The following is a 13799-nucleotide window of genomic DNA, read 5'->3' on the forward strand; positions in this document are numbered from 1 at the left end:
AGGGAAAGTATCCAAGACGGGCGTGAAAGGGATAAGACAGGCAAGCCAGCCAGCCAATGATAGAACACTAGAAAGAGAGAGGCGGGGTTAACAATGTTAAGGATGAATACAGAGGGGAGGGAAAGCATCCAAGACAGGCAAGCCAGCCAGCCAATGATAGAACACTAGGAAGAGAGAGGCGGGGTTAACAATGTTAAGGATGAATACAGAGGGGAGGGAAAGCATCAAAGACAGGCAAGCCAGCCAGCCAATGATAGAACGTTAGAAAGAGAGAGGCGGGGTTAACTATGTTAGGGATTAATACAGAGGGGAGTGAAAGATATAAGACGGGCAGACCAGCCAGCCAATGCTAGAACGTTAGAAAGAGAGAGGCGGGGTTAACTATGGTGGGGATTAATATAGAGGGGAGGGAAAGCATCAAAGACGAGCAGGGAGAGGGGAGTGACAGATCTAAGACGGGCAGGCCGGCCAGCCAATGATAGAACACTAGAAAGAGAGAGGCGGGGCTAACAATGTTGGGGAGTAATAGAGAGGGGAGTGAAAGATCCAAGACGGGCAGGCCAGCCACCCAATGCTAGAACGTTAGAAAGAGAGAGGCGGGGTTAACAATGTTAGGCATTAGTAGAGAGGGGAGGGAAACCATCCAAGACGGGCAGGCCAGCCAGCCAATGATAGAACGCTAGAAAGAGAGAGGCGGGGTTAACAATGTTAGGGATTAATATAGAGGGGAGAGGGGAGAGAGGAGGGAAAGCATCCAAGACGAGCAGGGAGAGGGGAGTGACAGATCTAAGACGGGCAGGCCTTCCAGCCAATAATAGAACGTTAGAAAGAGAGAGGCGGGGTTAACTATGTTGGGGATTAGTAGAGAGGGGAGGGAAAGATCCAAGACGGGCAGACCAGCCAGCCAATGATAGAACGTTAGAAAGAGAGAGGCGGGGTTAACAATGCTGGGGATTAATATAGAGGGGAAGGAACGCATCCAAGACGGGCAGACCAGCCAGCCAATGAGAAGACGCTATCGGAGGCGGGCGGGAGGGAGTGAGGGAAGGAAGACGGGCGTGCGGGCCGTCCAATGGCGAGCGGCGTCTGTGCCTGGCCCTCCCCTTGTCCCGTCATCGGCGCGGGCAGCCAATGGGGCGGCGGGGCGGTTTCCGGGGGGGCGGGGCCGGCCTGCCTCGCTCGCTCCGCCGAGGCGCCATGGGCTGAAAACTAAACCGAGATGGAATCTCCCAGTCTGAACCGGTTTGAGCCGGTTCCGAGTCTGTGGCAGTAGAAGAGGAGGAGGGGGAGGGCTGAGGGGAAAAGAGCGGAAGGCGAAGCACGAAGCCACGGGGGAAGAAGAAGGAGAAGGAGGAAAAGAGAAGGAGGGAGAGAGTGGATGAGAGGAGGGAGTGAGTGAGGAGAAGAAGGAGGCGTGTGTGTGTGTGAGAGAGAGAAGCAAGATTGGCAGGAGGAGGAAGAGGGAGAGGAGAAGGGGGGTTCACCACAACAACAAGGCCAGGTGTGTGTGTTGTGTGTTGTTTACCACAACAACAACAAGGCCAGGTGTGTGTTGTGTTTGTATCTATCTCCCTGTGAGGGGAACAGCAGGCGCCATGGAGGAGGACTGAGGGGAGGAAGGTGTGTATGTGTGTCTGTGTGTGAGAGAGAGGGGTGTGTTGGTGGAAAGAGTTTGTGCTGGTTGGGGGTGGGATTCCTATTTTACACTCTTGTTCTTCCTCCTCTTCTTCTCCCCTCTGAAAGGGGGAAAATACACACACACACTCACACACAAAAAGAGGAAAAAATTGAGGTGAGCAGATCTCTTTCTGGGAGTTGTGTGTTGTTTCTTTTTCTGGGGCGGGTTTTTCTCCCTCTTTTCCTCACAAACCTCAACCTCCTCCTCCTCGTTGAGGGGAGTACTGGGGTGTGTTTGCACAGGCCTCTCTGAGGAAGAGGTTGGGCTTCAGGGGTCAGCGTGGCTTCTGCTTTCTGGAGGGAAACAGATATCTATTGGAAAGAAAGAGAGAGGCAGAAAAGTCAGCTTTCTGGAGAAATATCTATCCTTCAGTGTGTTTTTGCAAAGAGCTTTTTGAAAATATAGATATCAGAGAGGCAGAAAAGTCAGCTTTCTAGAGAAATATCTATACTTCAGTGTGTTTTTGCAAAAGGTTTTCTGAAAATATAAGTATATTAGAGAGAGAAGCAGAAAAGTCAGCTTTCTGGAGAAATATATATCATTCAGTGTGTTTTTGCAAAGAGCTTTCTGAAAATATAAGCATCTATTAGAGAGAGAAGCAGAAAAGTCAGCTTTCTGGAGAAATATATATTCTTCAGTGTGTTTTTGCAAAAGACTTTCTGAAAATATGAGTATCTATTAGAGAGAAGGAGAAAAGTCAGCTTTCTGGAGAACTATCTATCCTTCAGTGTGTTTTTGCAAAGAGTTTTCTGAAAATATAAGTATCTTATTAGAGAGAGAAGGAGAAAAGTCAGCTTTCTGAAGAAATATATATCTAAATATCTATCTATAGATATCCTTCAGTGTGTTTTTGCAAAAAGCTTTCTGAAAATAGAAGTATCTATTAGAGAGAGAAGCAGAAAAGTCAGCTTTCTGAAGAAATATATATATATATATATATATATATATATATCCTTCAGTGTGTTTTTGCAAAGAGTTTTCTGAAAATATAAGTATCTGTTAGGCAGAAAAGTCAGCTTTCTGGAGAAATACATACCCTTCTGTGTGTTTTTGCAAAAGTCTTTCTGAAAATATAACTATAAGAGTAGCAGAAAAATCAGCTTTCTGAAAATATATCTATATATCCTTCAGTGTGTTTTTTGCAGAGCTTTCTAAAGATATATATATATATATATATATCATATAGATAGATCCTTCAGTGTGTATGTGTTTGCTATAGGCCCCAAGCCTTTCCCCAAGCATTTCAACCATAGAGTTGTTGGCAAGGAAGTCAGCTCTCTGAAGAAATATAGATCTATATATCCTTCAGTGTGTTTTTGCTAAAGACCCATTTTCCCCCCAAAGCTGACTTTCAACTTTCAGCATTGCTTTGAGATACTAGTAAGGTTGTTGGCAGATTTCTGAAGAATATAGCTATCTATAGATCTATCCTTCAGTGTGTTTTTGCAAAGAGTTTTCTGAAGAAATAGATATTAGAGAGGCAGGGAAGTCAGCTTTCTGAAGTAATACCTATATATCTATGTGTATGTATGTATATGTAGATTGATATCCTTCAGTGTGTATGTTTGCTAAAGGCCCCAGACCTTTCCCCAAGGTTGGCTTTCAACTTCCAGTATTTTAACCATAGAGTTGTTGGCAGGGAAGTCAGCTTCCTGAAGAAATATCTATCTATATATCCTCCAGTGTGCATTTTTGCTGTAGGCCCCAAACCTTTCCCCAAGGTTGGCTTTCAACTTCATTGCTTTGGAAAGAAAGGCTAGTAGGGTTGTTGGCAGGGAAGTCAGCTTTCTGAAGAAATATATATCTGTATAGCTCTATATATCTGTATTCTTCAGTGTGTGTGTTTGCAAAAGGCCCCAAACATTTCCCCAGGGTTGGCTTTCAACTTCCAGCATTGCTTTGGAAAGAGAGGCTAAGATATTGTGGATTGATTTTTTAAAATATAGTTATATATACACATAGATTGGGGTGTGTGAGAGAGAAGGAAAAAAGAGGTGTAGCAGGAACATCCTTTCTGCACTTTTTTTCATAAAGAGCGGGAGAGTGAAAACGGGTGGAGACTTTGCTTTTTCCTCCCTTTGAGATCTAACTCTACATAGGCCTCAAACACACCCCAATTTTTCTGCCTGTGTTTTATTTGGGGAAAATAAGGGTGTTACATCTGTTTGAATGAATGGCAAAGGCCTGGCCCAAGTTGTAGGTGTGTTTGCAACTTTGCTAGGAAAGTGACTTGACTTCCATGTGCATTTTTTCTCTCCAGTTTGTGTGAGTCGCCCTATTATTATTTTACTCCATCTTTTTTCTCTTCTTTTTTTTTTTGGTAGGTTTGGCTCGTTGTTTGTTTGAGAGAAACAGAGAAGTGTGTATGTGACAATTTAATTATTTTTTGAATGAAAAAAAGGAACCAGACTTCTGGGCCTCACGTGAAATCAGAAGGAGACACCTCTCTTTTGTGTCGGGTGTGAGGTTGTGTGTTGGGAAGCTGAGGCTTTGGGAAGGAAAGCTGGGCAGGCCTTTCTTTTTAAGACACACACAGAGAGAAAGAGAGACACTCCTCGTGCTTTGCTTGGATTCCCACCCACCTATCTACCCATCTTTCTCTTTTGTTTTGTTTTTTGTATTGTGACTCCTCTGCTCCCTCTCTAGAAGAAGTAGCTGTGATACTCAATTAGGTAAGTCAAGACTTTTTTTTTGTTTCACCTATTGGGAAGGAAACATGTGCAAAAGGGATGGGGAAGGAAAAGTTGGGGAGTGGGTGACCAAAAAGGGAGAAAGAAACCCACTGAAAGGTTTTGGAGATAGTTGGAACCCTGCTGGGAAGTTATAGTTTGGTATAATAAATAAATATGGTAAATAGAGAAGTATAGGATGGGATGGGATGGGGAAGGAAAAGTAGGAGAGTGGGTGACCAAAAAGGGAGAAGGAAACCCACTGAAAGGTTTTGGAGACGGTAGGAAGCCTCCAGGGAAGTTATAGTATGGTAAATAAATATGGTATGTATGTATATATAGAGTGTGTGTGTGTGTGTATGAGATGGGGAAGGAAAAGTTGGGGAGTGGGTGACCAAAAAGGGAGAAAGAAACCCACAGAAAGGTTTTGGAGACAGTGGGAGGCCTGCAGGGAAGTTATAGTATGGTAAATAAATATGGTATGTATATATATATATAGAGAGAGAGAGTATGGGATGGGGAAGGAAAGGTTGTGGAGTGGGTAACCAAAAAGGGAGAAAGAAATCCACTGAAAGGTTTTGGAGACAGTGGGAGGCCTCCTGGGAAGTTATAGTACAGTATGGTAAATAAATATGGCATGTATATATATGTATAGAGAAAGTGTAAGGTATGAGGAAGGAAAAGTTGGAGAGTGGGTAACCAAAAAGGGAGAAAGAAACCCACAGAAAGGTTTTGGAGACAGTGGGAGGCCTGCAGGGAAGTTATAGTATGGTATGGTAAATAAATACTTACAGTATGGATTGGGGAAGGAAAAGTTGGGGAGTGGGTGACTGAAAAGTGGGGGGGGGGGACCCACTGGAAGGTTTTAAAGACAGTGGGAAGCCTTCTGGGATGTTATAGTATGGTATAGTAAATAAATATGGGAAATAAATAAAGATGAGATGGGGAAGGACGACAGGTTGAGGAGTGGATGACCAAAAAGGGAGAAAGAAACCCATTTAAAGGTTTTGGAGACTGAGAAGCTTGCTGGGAAGTTAAAATATGGTATAGTAAATAAATATGATAAATAAAAATGTTATAGAGAGAGAGAGAATGGGATGGGATGGGGAAGGAAAAGTTGAGGAGTAGGTGATCAAAAAGGGAGAAAGAAACCCACTCAAAGGTTTTGGAGACAGTGGGAAGCCTGCTGGGAAGTTATAGTACGGTATAGTAAATAAATATGGGAAATAAAAATGTTATATGTAGAGAGAGATAGAGAATGGGATGGGCAAGGAAAAGTTGAGGAGTGGGTGATCAAAAATGGAGAAAGAAACCCACTGAAAGGTTTTGGAGACCATGGGAAGCCTGCTGGGAAGTTATAGTATGGTATAGTAAATAAATATGCTAAATAAATATAGTATAGTATGGAAAATGTATTGAGTGGAGCAATGGATTTAAATGTGCAGGAAAAGATGTTCCACCTAAATATAGGGATTGTTAAGAGTTTAGAGAATGGGATGGGCAAGGAAAAGTTGAGGAGTGGGTGATCAGAAATGGAGAAAGAAACCCACAGAAAGGTTTTGGAGACCATGGGAAGCCTGCTGGGAAGTTATAGTATGGTATAGTAAACAAATATGGGAAATAAATAAAGTATACTATGGAAAATGTATTGAATGGAGCAATGGATTCAAATTTGCAGGAAAAGATGTTCCACCTAAATATAGGGGTGGTTAAGAGTTTTCCATAGTGCCTGAAAGTGTGGTGGAGGTCTTTTAAGCAGAGGCTAGGTGGCCCTCTGTCTGGGTGGCTTTGGTTGTATTGGCCTGGCTCTATGGTGCGTGGGGATGCCGAGGCCTACATGTTGCAATGGGATGTGTAGAGAGAGAGGTACTCTTCATTGTTTCCCAGTTTTAAGTCAAAGTGGGGCGTGTGGGTAGAGGACAAAGTCCGAGGCCTTTCCTGAATGCATGTGGCCCTGGCTGAACACGGGTGGGTTCAGGCTTGGAGCCTCGTGGAGACGGGTTGGGAGGGAGAGGAGAGCGGGGGAAATGGGTGTGTGTGTATATGCCTGCTGCATGTCTTGGGAAGAAGGGAGGAGGGCCTTTATTATGAGGCCTTGCTTTGGCGCCTGCCTGAGTTTGAAAAAAAGCCATTGCATGCCTCCTCCTCCTCCTCCTGCTGGGAGGAACCATAGACACTAGAGGCCTTTCCAGGGAGGGGGAAAGGAAAGGAAAGCCCTTTGGGTGGAAGGAGGGAGCCCAAAGCAACAAGCGTGGGGTATCAGGGCATTAAAACGCGGGTGTGTTTTGGAGGGGGGGGGTGTTGGCGGGAGATTACAAGAAGGGTTTTTCATTTACAGGTTGTGTGTGGGGGGGGGGGGGGGGAGAGACAAGGAAGGAGCTTGAAAACCTCGTGGAAGAAAAGAATCGGAATAAAGGGAGAATTATTAGGAGTGGAAGTTTCCAGAAATACTTGTGTGTGTGTGTGTGTTTCTGTGTGAGTGTGCAGCAGTATTGAAACGTCCGCCTGGATCACGTGGGGGCCCTGTATAGAAAGCAAGGCTAGAGCAAGGGAGGGGTTGCAGTGGCTCCTCTTGGCTGCTGGCAAGGAGGAAAGGCCACCAAATCGCCTTTAATGCACCCTCCCTGTGGCTTGCACTACACATAATTCGGTGTGTTCGGATTGTGGTTGTGTGTCCCTGGATGTTGCACGTTCTGCAGTGTGTCTGCTGTTTGGCGAAGGGCGGCAGCCTAGGCCTTTCCACTGGGTGGGTGTGTATAGCCTTTCCATGCACCCCATGTGCGTCTACCTCACATATGCGCCACTGTTCCTTGGTAGGAAGTGAATCATAGAATCAAAGAGTTGGAAGAGATGGTCGAAGGCTTTCATGGCCGGAATCCATGGGTTGTTGTAGGTTTTTCTGGGCTATATGGCCATGTTCTGGAGGCAATTTTTCTCCTGACGTTTCGCCTGCATCTATGGCAAGCATCCCATTATCTCTGAAGATGCTTGCCATAGATGCAGGCGAAACGTCAGGAGAAAAATTGCCTCCAGAACATGGCCATATAGCCCGGAAAAACCTACAACAACCCAGTTGGAAGAGACCTCATGGACCATCCAGTCCAACCCCCTGCCAAGAAGCAGGAATATTGCATTCAATGCCTTGTTTTAATAAGGTGCAGTCCTAAACCACCACCCCACATATCCTGAAAGTTGCTGGGTTGTGTGTTTTATGTGTGTAGCTTTCCTGGAAAGCTGCTCTTACCTGCTGCCTGATGTGAGTGAAACAGAAGTGAAACTTTGGCAGAGTTTGCTGTTCCAATGAATGAAGGTGGTGGAGAAATGAAAGTGGAAGTATTGAAAGCTTAATGGTTGGAATCATTGTATTGCTGTGAGATTTCCAGGCTGTATGGCAGGGGTCCTCAAACTGTTGGAGGGCCAGATTATAATTTGGGGAAAAAAAACATGAATTCCTATGCACACTGCACATATCTTATTTGTAGTGCAAAAAATTAAAAAGCAATACAATAATTAAAATGAAGATCAAATATAAATTTATTAGTATTTCAGTGGGAAGTGTGGGCCTGCTTTTGGCTGATGAGATAGGGTGGTTGTTGTGTGCTTTTGAGTCATTATAGACCTTAGGTTGACCCTGAATGACGGCCGGGTAAATGACCTTGGACCCCTGCTGTATGGCCATGTTCCAGAAGCATTACCTCCTGACGTTTCGCCTGCATCTATGGCAGGCATCCTCAGAGGTACACTTTTGGTCGAACCTATCATCCAGGCCACATCTCTTTCTACAAACCGGTGCAGGCATTAAGATCAGCTAGGGAGGCCCTTCTTTCAGTCCCACCACCATCTCAAGCACGGTTGGTGGGGATGAGAGAGAGGGCCTTCTTGGTGGTGGCTCCCCAGCTCTGGAATATCCTCCCCAAGGAAATTACATTAGCTCCTCTCTTCAGGCCTTCCTGGTCAGCAGGGGTCCTCAAACGTTTTAAACAGAGGGCCAGGTCACAGTCCCTCAAACTGTTGGAGGGCCAGATTATAATTTGAAAAAATAACATGAATGAATTCCTATGCACACTGCACATATCTTAGTTGTAGTGCAAAAAATTAAAAACAATACAATATTTAAAATGAAGATCAAATATAAATTCATGGGTATTTCAGTGGGAAGTGTGGGCCTGCTTTTGGCTGATGAGATAGGGTTGTTGTTGTGTGCTTTTGAGTCATTATAGACCTTAGGTTGACCCTGAATGAGGGCCGGGTAAATGACCTTGGACCCCTGCTGTATGGCCATGTTCCAGAAGCATTACCTCCTGACGTTTCGCCTGCATCTATGGCAGGCATCCTCAGAGGTATGCTTCGGGTCAAACCTATCTTCCAGGCCGGATCTCCTTCTACAAACTGGTGCGGGCATTAAGATCTGCTGGGGAGGCCCTTCTTTCAGTCCCACCACCATTTCAAGCACGGTTGGTGGGGATGAGAGAGAGGGCCTTCTTGGTGGTGGCTCCCCAGCTCTGGAATATCCTCCCCAAGGAAATTACATTAGCTCCTCTCTTCAGGCCTTCCTGGTCAGCAGGGGTCCTCAAACGTTTTAAACAGAGGGCCAGGTCACAGTCCCTCAAACTGTTGGAGGGCCAGATTGTAATTTGAAAAAAAACATGAATTCCTATGCACACTGCACATATCTTATTTATAGTGCAAAAAAAAAAACCCCACTTAAAAACAATACAATAATTAAAATGAAGAACAATTTTAACAATCTAAACTTGTTAGTATTTCAGTGGAAAGTGTGGACCTGCTTTTGGGTGATGAGATAGGATTGTTGTTGTGTACTTTCAAGTCATTTCAGACTAAGGTTGATCCCGAGCAAGGGCCAGGTAAATGACTTTGGAGGGCCGTATCCAGCCCCCCGGCCTTAGTTTGGGGACCCCTGGTCTAAAGACACAGCTCTTCAGACAGGCCTTTGATCCAGAGTATTCCATGGCCAATGTGATGAATCATTGATAGTACTGGCCCGCACTTTGATTGATTGTTATGACACATAGCCGACCGACAGGTCCCACTGCGTTTCAGGAATTTTATAATTTTCAAATTTCTGTAATTTTATTAATGAGATTTTTATGCATTGTTGATTATTCTTAAGTCATTCTATTTATACTTATGTGGTGTTATCTGCATGTGGCACTTGGAGTGCTTCTGTGAACTGCCCCGAGTCCCTTTGGGGAGATGGTGGCAGGGTACAAATAAAGATTATTATTATTATTATTATTATTAATGTGAAGTATATTGGAAACTACCTACTTAGGCGATCCCTCGTTGGACGAGTAAGATGGTCTTCCATTATGCGTTTCTTTATGGGTTCATAGGTGGCTGTGGAGCCCTATTCTTGACCTGCATCTTCTCTCACAGTGAGGGCATTGGTTTCCAGGTAGAAGGCGGTCTCGGTCGGGGTTGGCTTGATGCGCCTTCCTCTTGGCACGTTTCTCTCTTTCACCCTCCATTCGTGCCTCTTCAAATTCTGCAGCACTGCTGGTCACAGCTGACCTCCAGCTGGAGCACTCAAGGGCCAGGGCTTCCCAGTTCTCTGTGTCTATGCCAAAGTTTTTAAGGTTGGCTTTGAAAGGTTGGAAACTAGGCAAGTGGGGCATATATATCTGTAATAATATCTGTAATAATGTCGAGGATGGAAGAAAGAACTCTTGTCTGTTTGAGGCAAGTGTGAATGTTGCAGTTGACCACCTTGATTAGCATTGAATAGTCTTGCAGATTCAAGGTCTGGCTGCTTCCTGCCTAGAGGAAACAGCAAGGCCATTAAATGCTAATCAAGGTGGCCAATTGCAACATTTACATCTGCCTCAAACAGACAAGAGTTCTTTCTCCTGCCCTGGACATCATTCCACAAATATCTAAGACCCACTTTCCTAGTTTTCAACAGACCTCACAACCTCTGAGGATGCCCGCCATAGATGCAGGTTGTGAGGTTTATTGGAAACTAGCCAAATGGAGTTTAATGTCCAGGGTGGGAGAAAGAATTCTTGTCTGTTGGAGGCAAGTGTGAATGTTGCAATTGATCACCTTGATTAGCATTGAATAGCCTTGCAGTTTCAAAGCCTGGCTGCTTCCTGCCTAGGGTAATATTTAAGAAAAGGGGGTGAGACAAGAATGCATCTGGAACATGGCTATACAGCCTGGAAAACGCACAGCAGCCCAGAAAGTGGAAGTGTCTCCTGATGCCATTTGTTGTAATCATCCTGATCACATGTGGAGATCAGTGAGGAATGCTTCCTGTTCAGATGGTTAGACATAGTTTATATGTAATCACTTCCACTCAGGTTGCTTAAGGTTACTTAAAAATGGCCACCCCTGTTCTTTCAAGCTTGTATTTTTCTATGCTCACCTTCCCAAATCTGATAAACTTTGTAATATGTATAACTGGCACTATCCCTGACAATTTAGTGAGTTTTCATGGTCCATAAGCATTCTCTCCTGACATTTCACCCACATCTATGGCAGGCATCCTCAGAGGTTGTGAGGTTTATTGGAAACTAGCCAAGTGGAGTTTATATATCTGTGGAATGTCCAGGGTGGGAGAAAGAACTCTTGTCTGTTGGAGGCAAATGTGAATGTTGCAATTGATCACCTTGATTAGCATTGGATAGCTTTGCAGTTTCAAAGCCTGGCTGCTTCCTGCCTAGGGGAATCCTTTGTTGGAAGGTGATGAGCTGGCCCTGATTGTTTCTTGTCTGGAATCCCCCTGTTTTTGAGTGTTGTGCTTTCTTTACTGTCTTCAATTTAGATTTTTTAAAATACTGGTAGGCAGATTTTGTTCATTTTCATGGTTTCCTCTTTTCTGGCTGGAATTGATGGGAATAGTAATCCAACACATATGGAGTATGCCATGTTGGGTAAGGCTGATCTGTGAAGTATTGAGGCTGGAATGTTTCACTTTTCAAAGGGAGAGTCATGTGGTCTCTCAGCATGAAATGAAAGATGGGGATGAAGGAATCCAGCACCACCTTTGAGGTTCAATCTGGAGAAGTGGATTGAAAGCCATGCAAGTTCATGATGTAACATACCAGCCTCCAAATTCTGCTATATTTACATCATTTCTCTCATTTTCTGCTGAAATGACTACTATAAGCAGTCACCGAGTTACAAACATCCGACTTACAAACTACTCATATTTAAGAAAAGGGGGTGAGACAAGAGGAAGTGGGAGAAATCTACTCCTTGGAAGGAAAATTCACTCCTGAAAGAGTTATTATCATAGGGAATAGGTGTCTCAACTGAAGCTTTATCACCAATCCTTGTTTCCACAACAAGCCAATTTTTTCAAAATCCAACTGTCACAGGGAAAGAAAGTGAGATGAAATCTTTTGAACAGAGGCACAGGCAGCCAAACAAACACCACAGAGGTGTTAACTCTTTCCAATGCCATCCAAAGCATATATATGTATGTATTATACATGCATATGAATGTATGTGTATGTATATGTGTGTGTGTGTGTGTATGTATGAATATATATATATGGCCGGAGGTACACTTAAAAATGTACCTGGTCGGTATAAAAACAAACTTACAGGAGCTGTCTTGTTTGTAACTTGGAGACTGCCTGTATATGGGATAAAATGTATTGACACATAAACTTAAGCTGTAGTAATGTTCCATACTAAGCTTCATGAGTACTTGTCTTTTTTTTTTTTTTTTTGTTGCACAATAGATACTTTGGCGAGACCATGAATGTTGGTATTTTTTCTTTATTGGTGAAGCTTGCAAAATAGATATATTATATATAGTGTCTGATAGTGTTGTAAATAGAAGTTTATGTTGAAAGTTGTATGAAAATGCTACTTCAAAGCTTGTGTGTTTAACTGTTCTGTCCAGAGCACTAAACGAAGTGTGTGGCCAAACATAGAAAGCAGTGTTGTCATTTGATACTTTAAGCTAGTCGATTATAAAAAGAGGAGAGCGTATAACTAAATGATGACAACCCTTACAGTTCTTTTCAGAATATCATTATGTAAATTGACAAGTGAGAGAGGATTCACAGTAACATGGGGATGAAATTGTTCCTGTTGTTCCAGGACTTGCTAAATGAACTTCACTTTTTATACTGGGCGGGCATGGGCCTCTTGAATTAAACATAAGAATGCTTCTTTAACTTTCCACTTTAGTCAGTTCTATGGCCATCATCAGTACTATAAAAATAGTTCTGGTCAGTTATCTTGTTTAGCAATAATTTTAATAATGGTACAGTATCGTAAATGAAAACTTTCTGCATAATTATTCCAATGAGAAACGTAATACTTTGAGGCAGATCTATATTGCAACAGGACATGCATTTAGCCTGGGAATAACTCCATTGAATGTATTGTTAAGGTGTTTGGGGGATACATAGTGATTCCTGTGGATCCCATACTTCCAGCATTCCCCTAGACTTGCTGCCTTCTGGCAGAAAGGGGCACTAGCTCTCCTGGAAGCCCATAGAAATGGCCCTTAACCGTTTGAATAGATTACAGTGCCCTCCTTCATGGTTTAACATTCAAAACCGAATATTTCAAAACCAGAAATGCATTTCTTGTTTGCTAGTTTTGGTTTTTTTTTTTTTTTTTCTGGACCTCACAGGCCTGGAGAGTCCCAGGAAGAAAAGTGGTCCCACTGAAGTTATTCATCTCTGTTCCCATTTTCATAACATAGCACAGTTGAATAGTTTAAAGCAGTGGTTCTTAAAGTGTGCTCCATGGAGCCCTTGTGGCTCCATGAAGCTTTCCCCCTCCCACTCCCATTGCCTCCCTTAACACCAAAGCCTTTCCCCCTTCCTCCATTGGCCCCAAAAGACTTTTTTTCTCACCTCCTTCACCACCAAAAGCCTTTTTTCCTTGCCTTCCTTGCTTCCAAAACCCTATTTCCCTCCCACTTCTCAGGGGGTGTTTTATTGTGCTTTTCCTGCATGGTAAAAGGAGTTTGGACTGGATGCCCCCTGATGTTGCTCCTATTATTATTATTATTATTATTATTATTATTATTATTACAAAGACTGGGTGGGCATCTGTTGTGGGTGCTTTTGCTTCATGTCAAAAGGGGGTTGGCCTCTGGAGTCTTCCACTAAATTAAGTGAATTGTGTGTGTGTGTGTGTGTGTGTGTGTACACACATACACACACACACACACACACACACACAGAGAGAGAGAGAGATTATATATAATATAATATATAAACATTTATTGGGGCTCCACAAGAAACTTGCTTCAAAGGGGGCTCTGCAGCTGAAAAAGTTTGAAAACTCCTAGTTTGGAGCATCATAAGATTATTGATCTTTCTGAATGGAAAAGTGTATAAAAGTGTGCGATTAATTTCACAGTTTAAGTGTCTTGTCAGAGCTTTGTAAGTGTCTTCTTACTTTGGGTGGGGTTTATCCTTTAGTCGAGAAAAGTTCAAAAACCATGCGGGGGGACAGTGTAA

At 43.4% G+C, this 13799-nt stretch overlaps 1 protein-coding gene across 4 annotated transcripts in view; it reads left to right on the forward strand.

Moving 5' to 3' along the window:
• The first annotated feature begins 1149 nt into the window (after window positions 1–1149).
• Window positions 1150–13799, forward strand: part of XPO1 (exportin 1) — a 60294-nt gene continuing 47644 nt past the window's right edge. Inside the window, exons 1-2 of one of the 4 annotated variants that reach the window (XM_067462768.1) lie at window positions 1150–1792; window positions 4003–4350. The gene's annotated coding sequence lies outside the window, so the exon portion shown is untranslated. The remainder of the gene's footprint in view (window positions 1793–4002; window positions 4351–13799) is intronic. The other 3 variants (XM_060754626.2, XM_067462778.1, XM_067462783.1) reach the window with 3 other exon arrangements.

The sequence above is a fragment of the Anolis sagrei genome, chromosome 1, assembly GCF_037176765.1.
Source record: "Anolis sagrei isolate rAnoSag1 chromosome 1, rAnoSag1.mat, whole genome shotgun sequence".
NCBI classification, from domain to species: Eukaryota; Metazoa; Chordata; class Lepidosauria; order Squamata; family Dactyloidae; genus Anolis; species Anolis sagrei.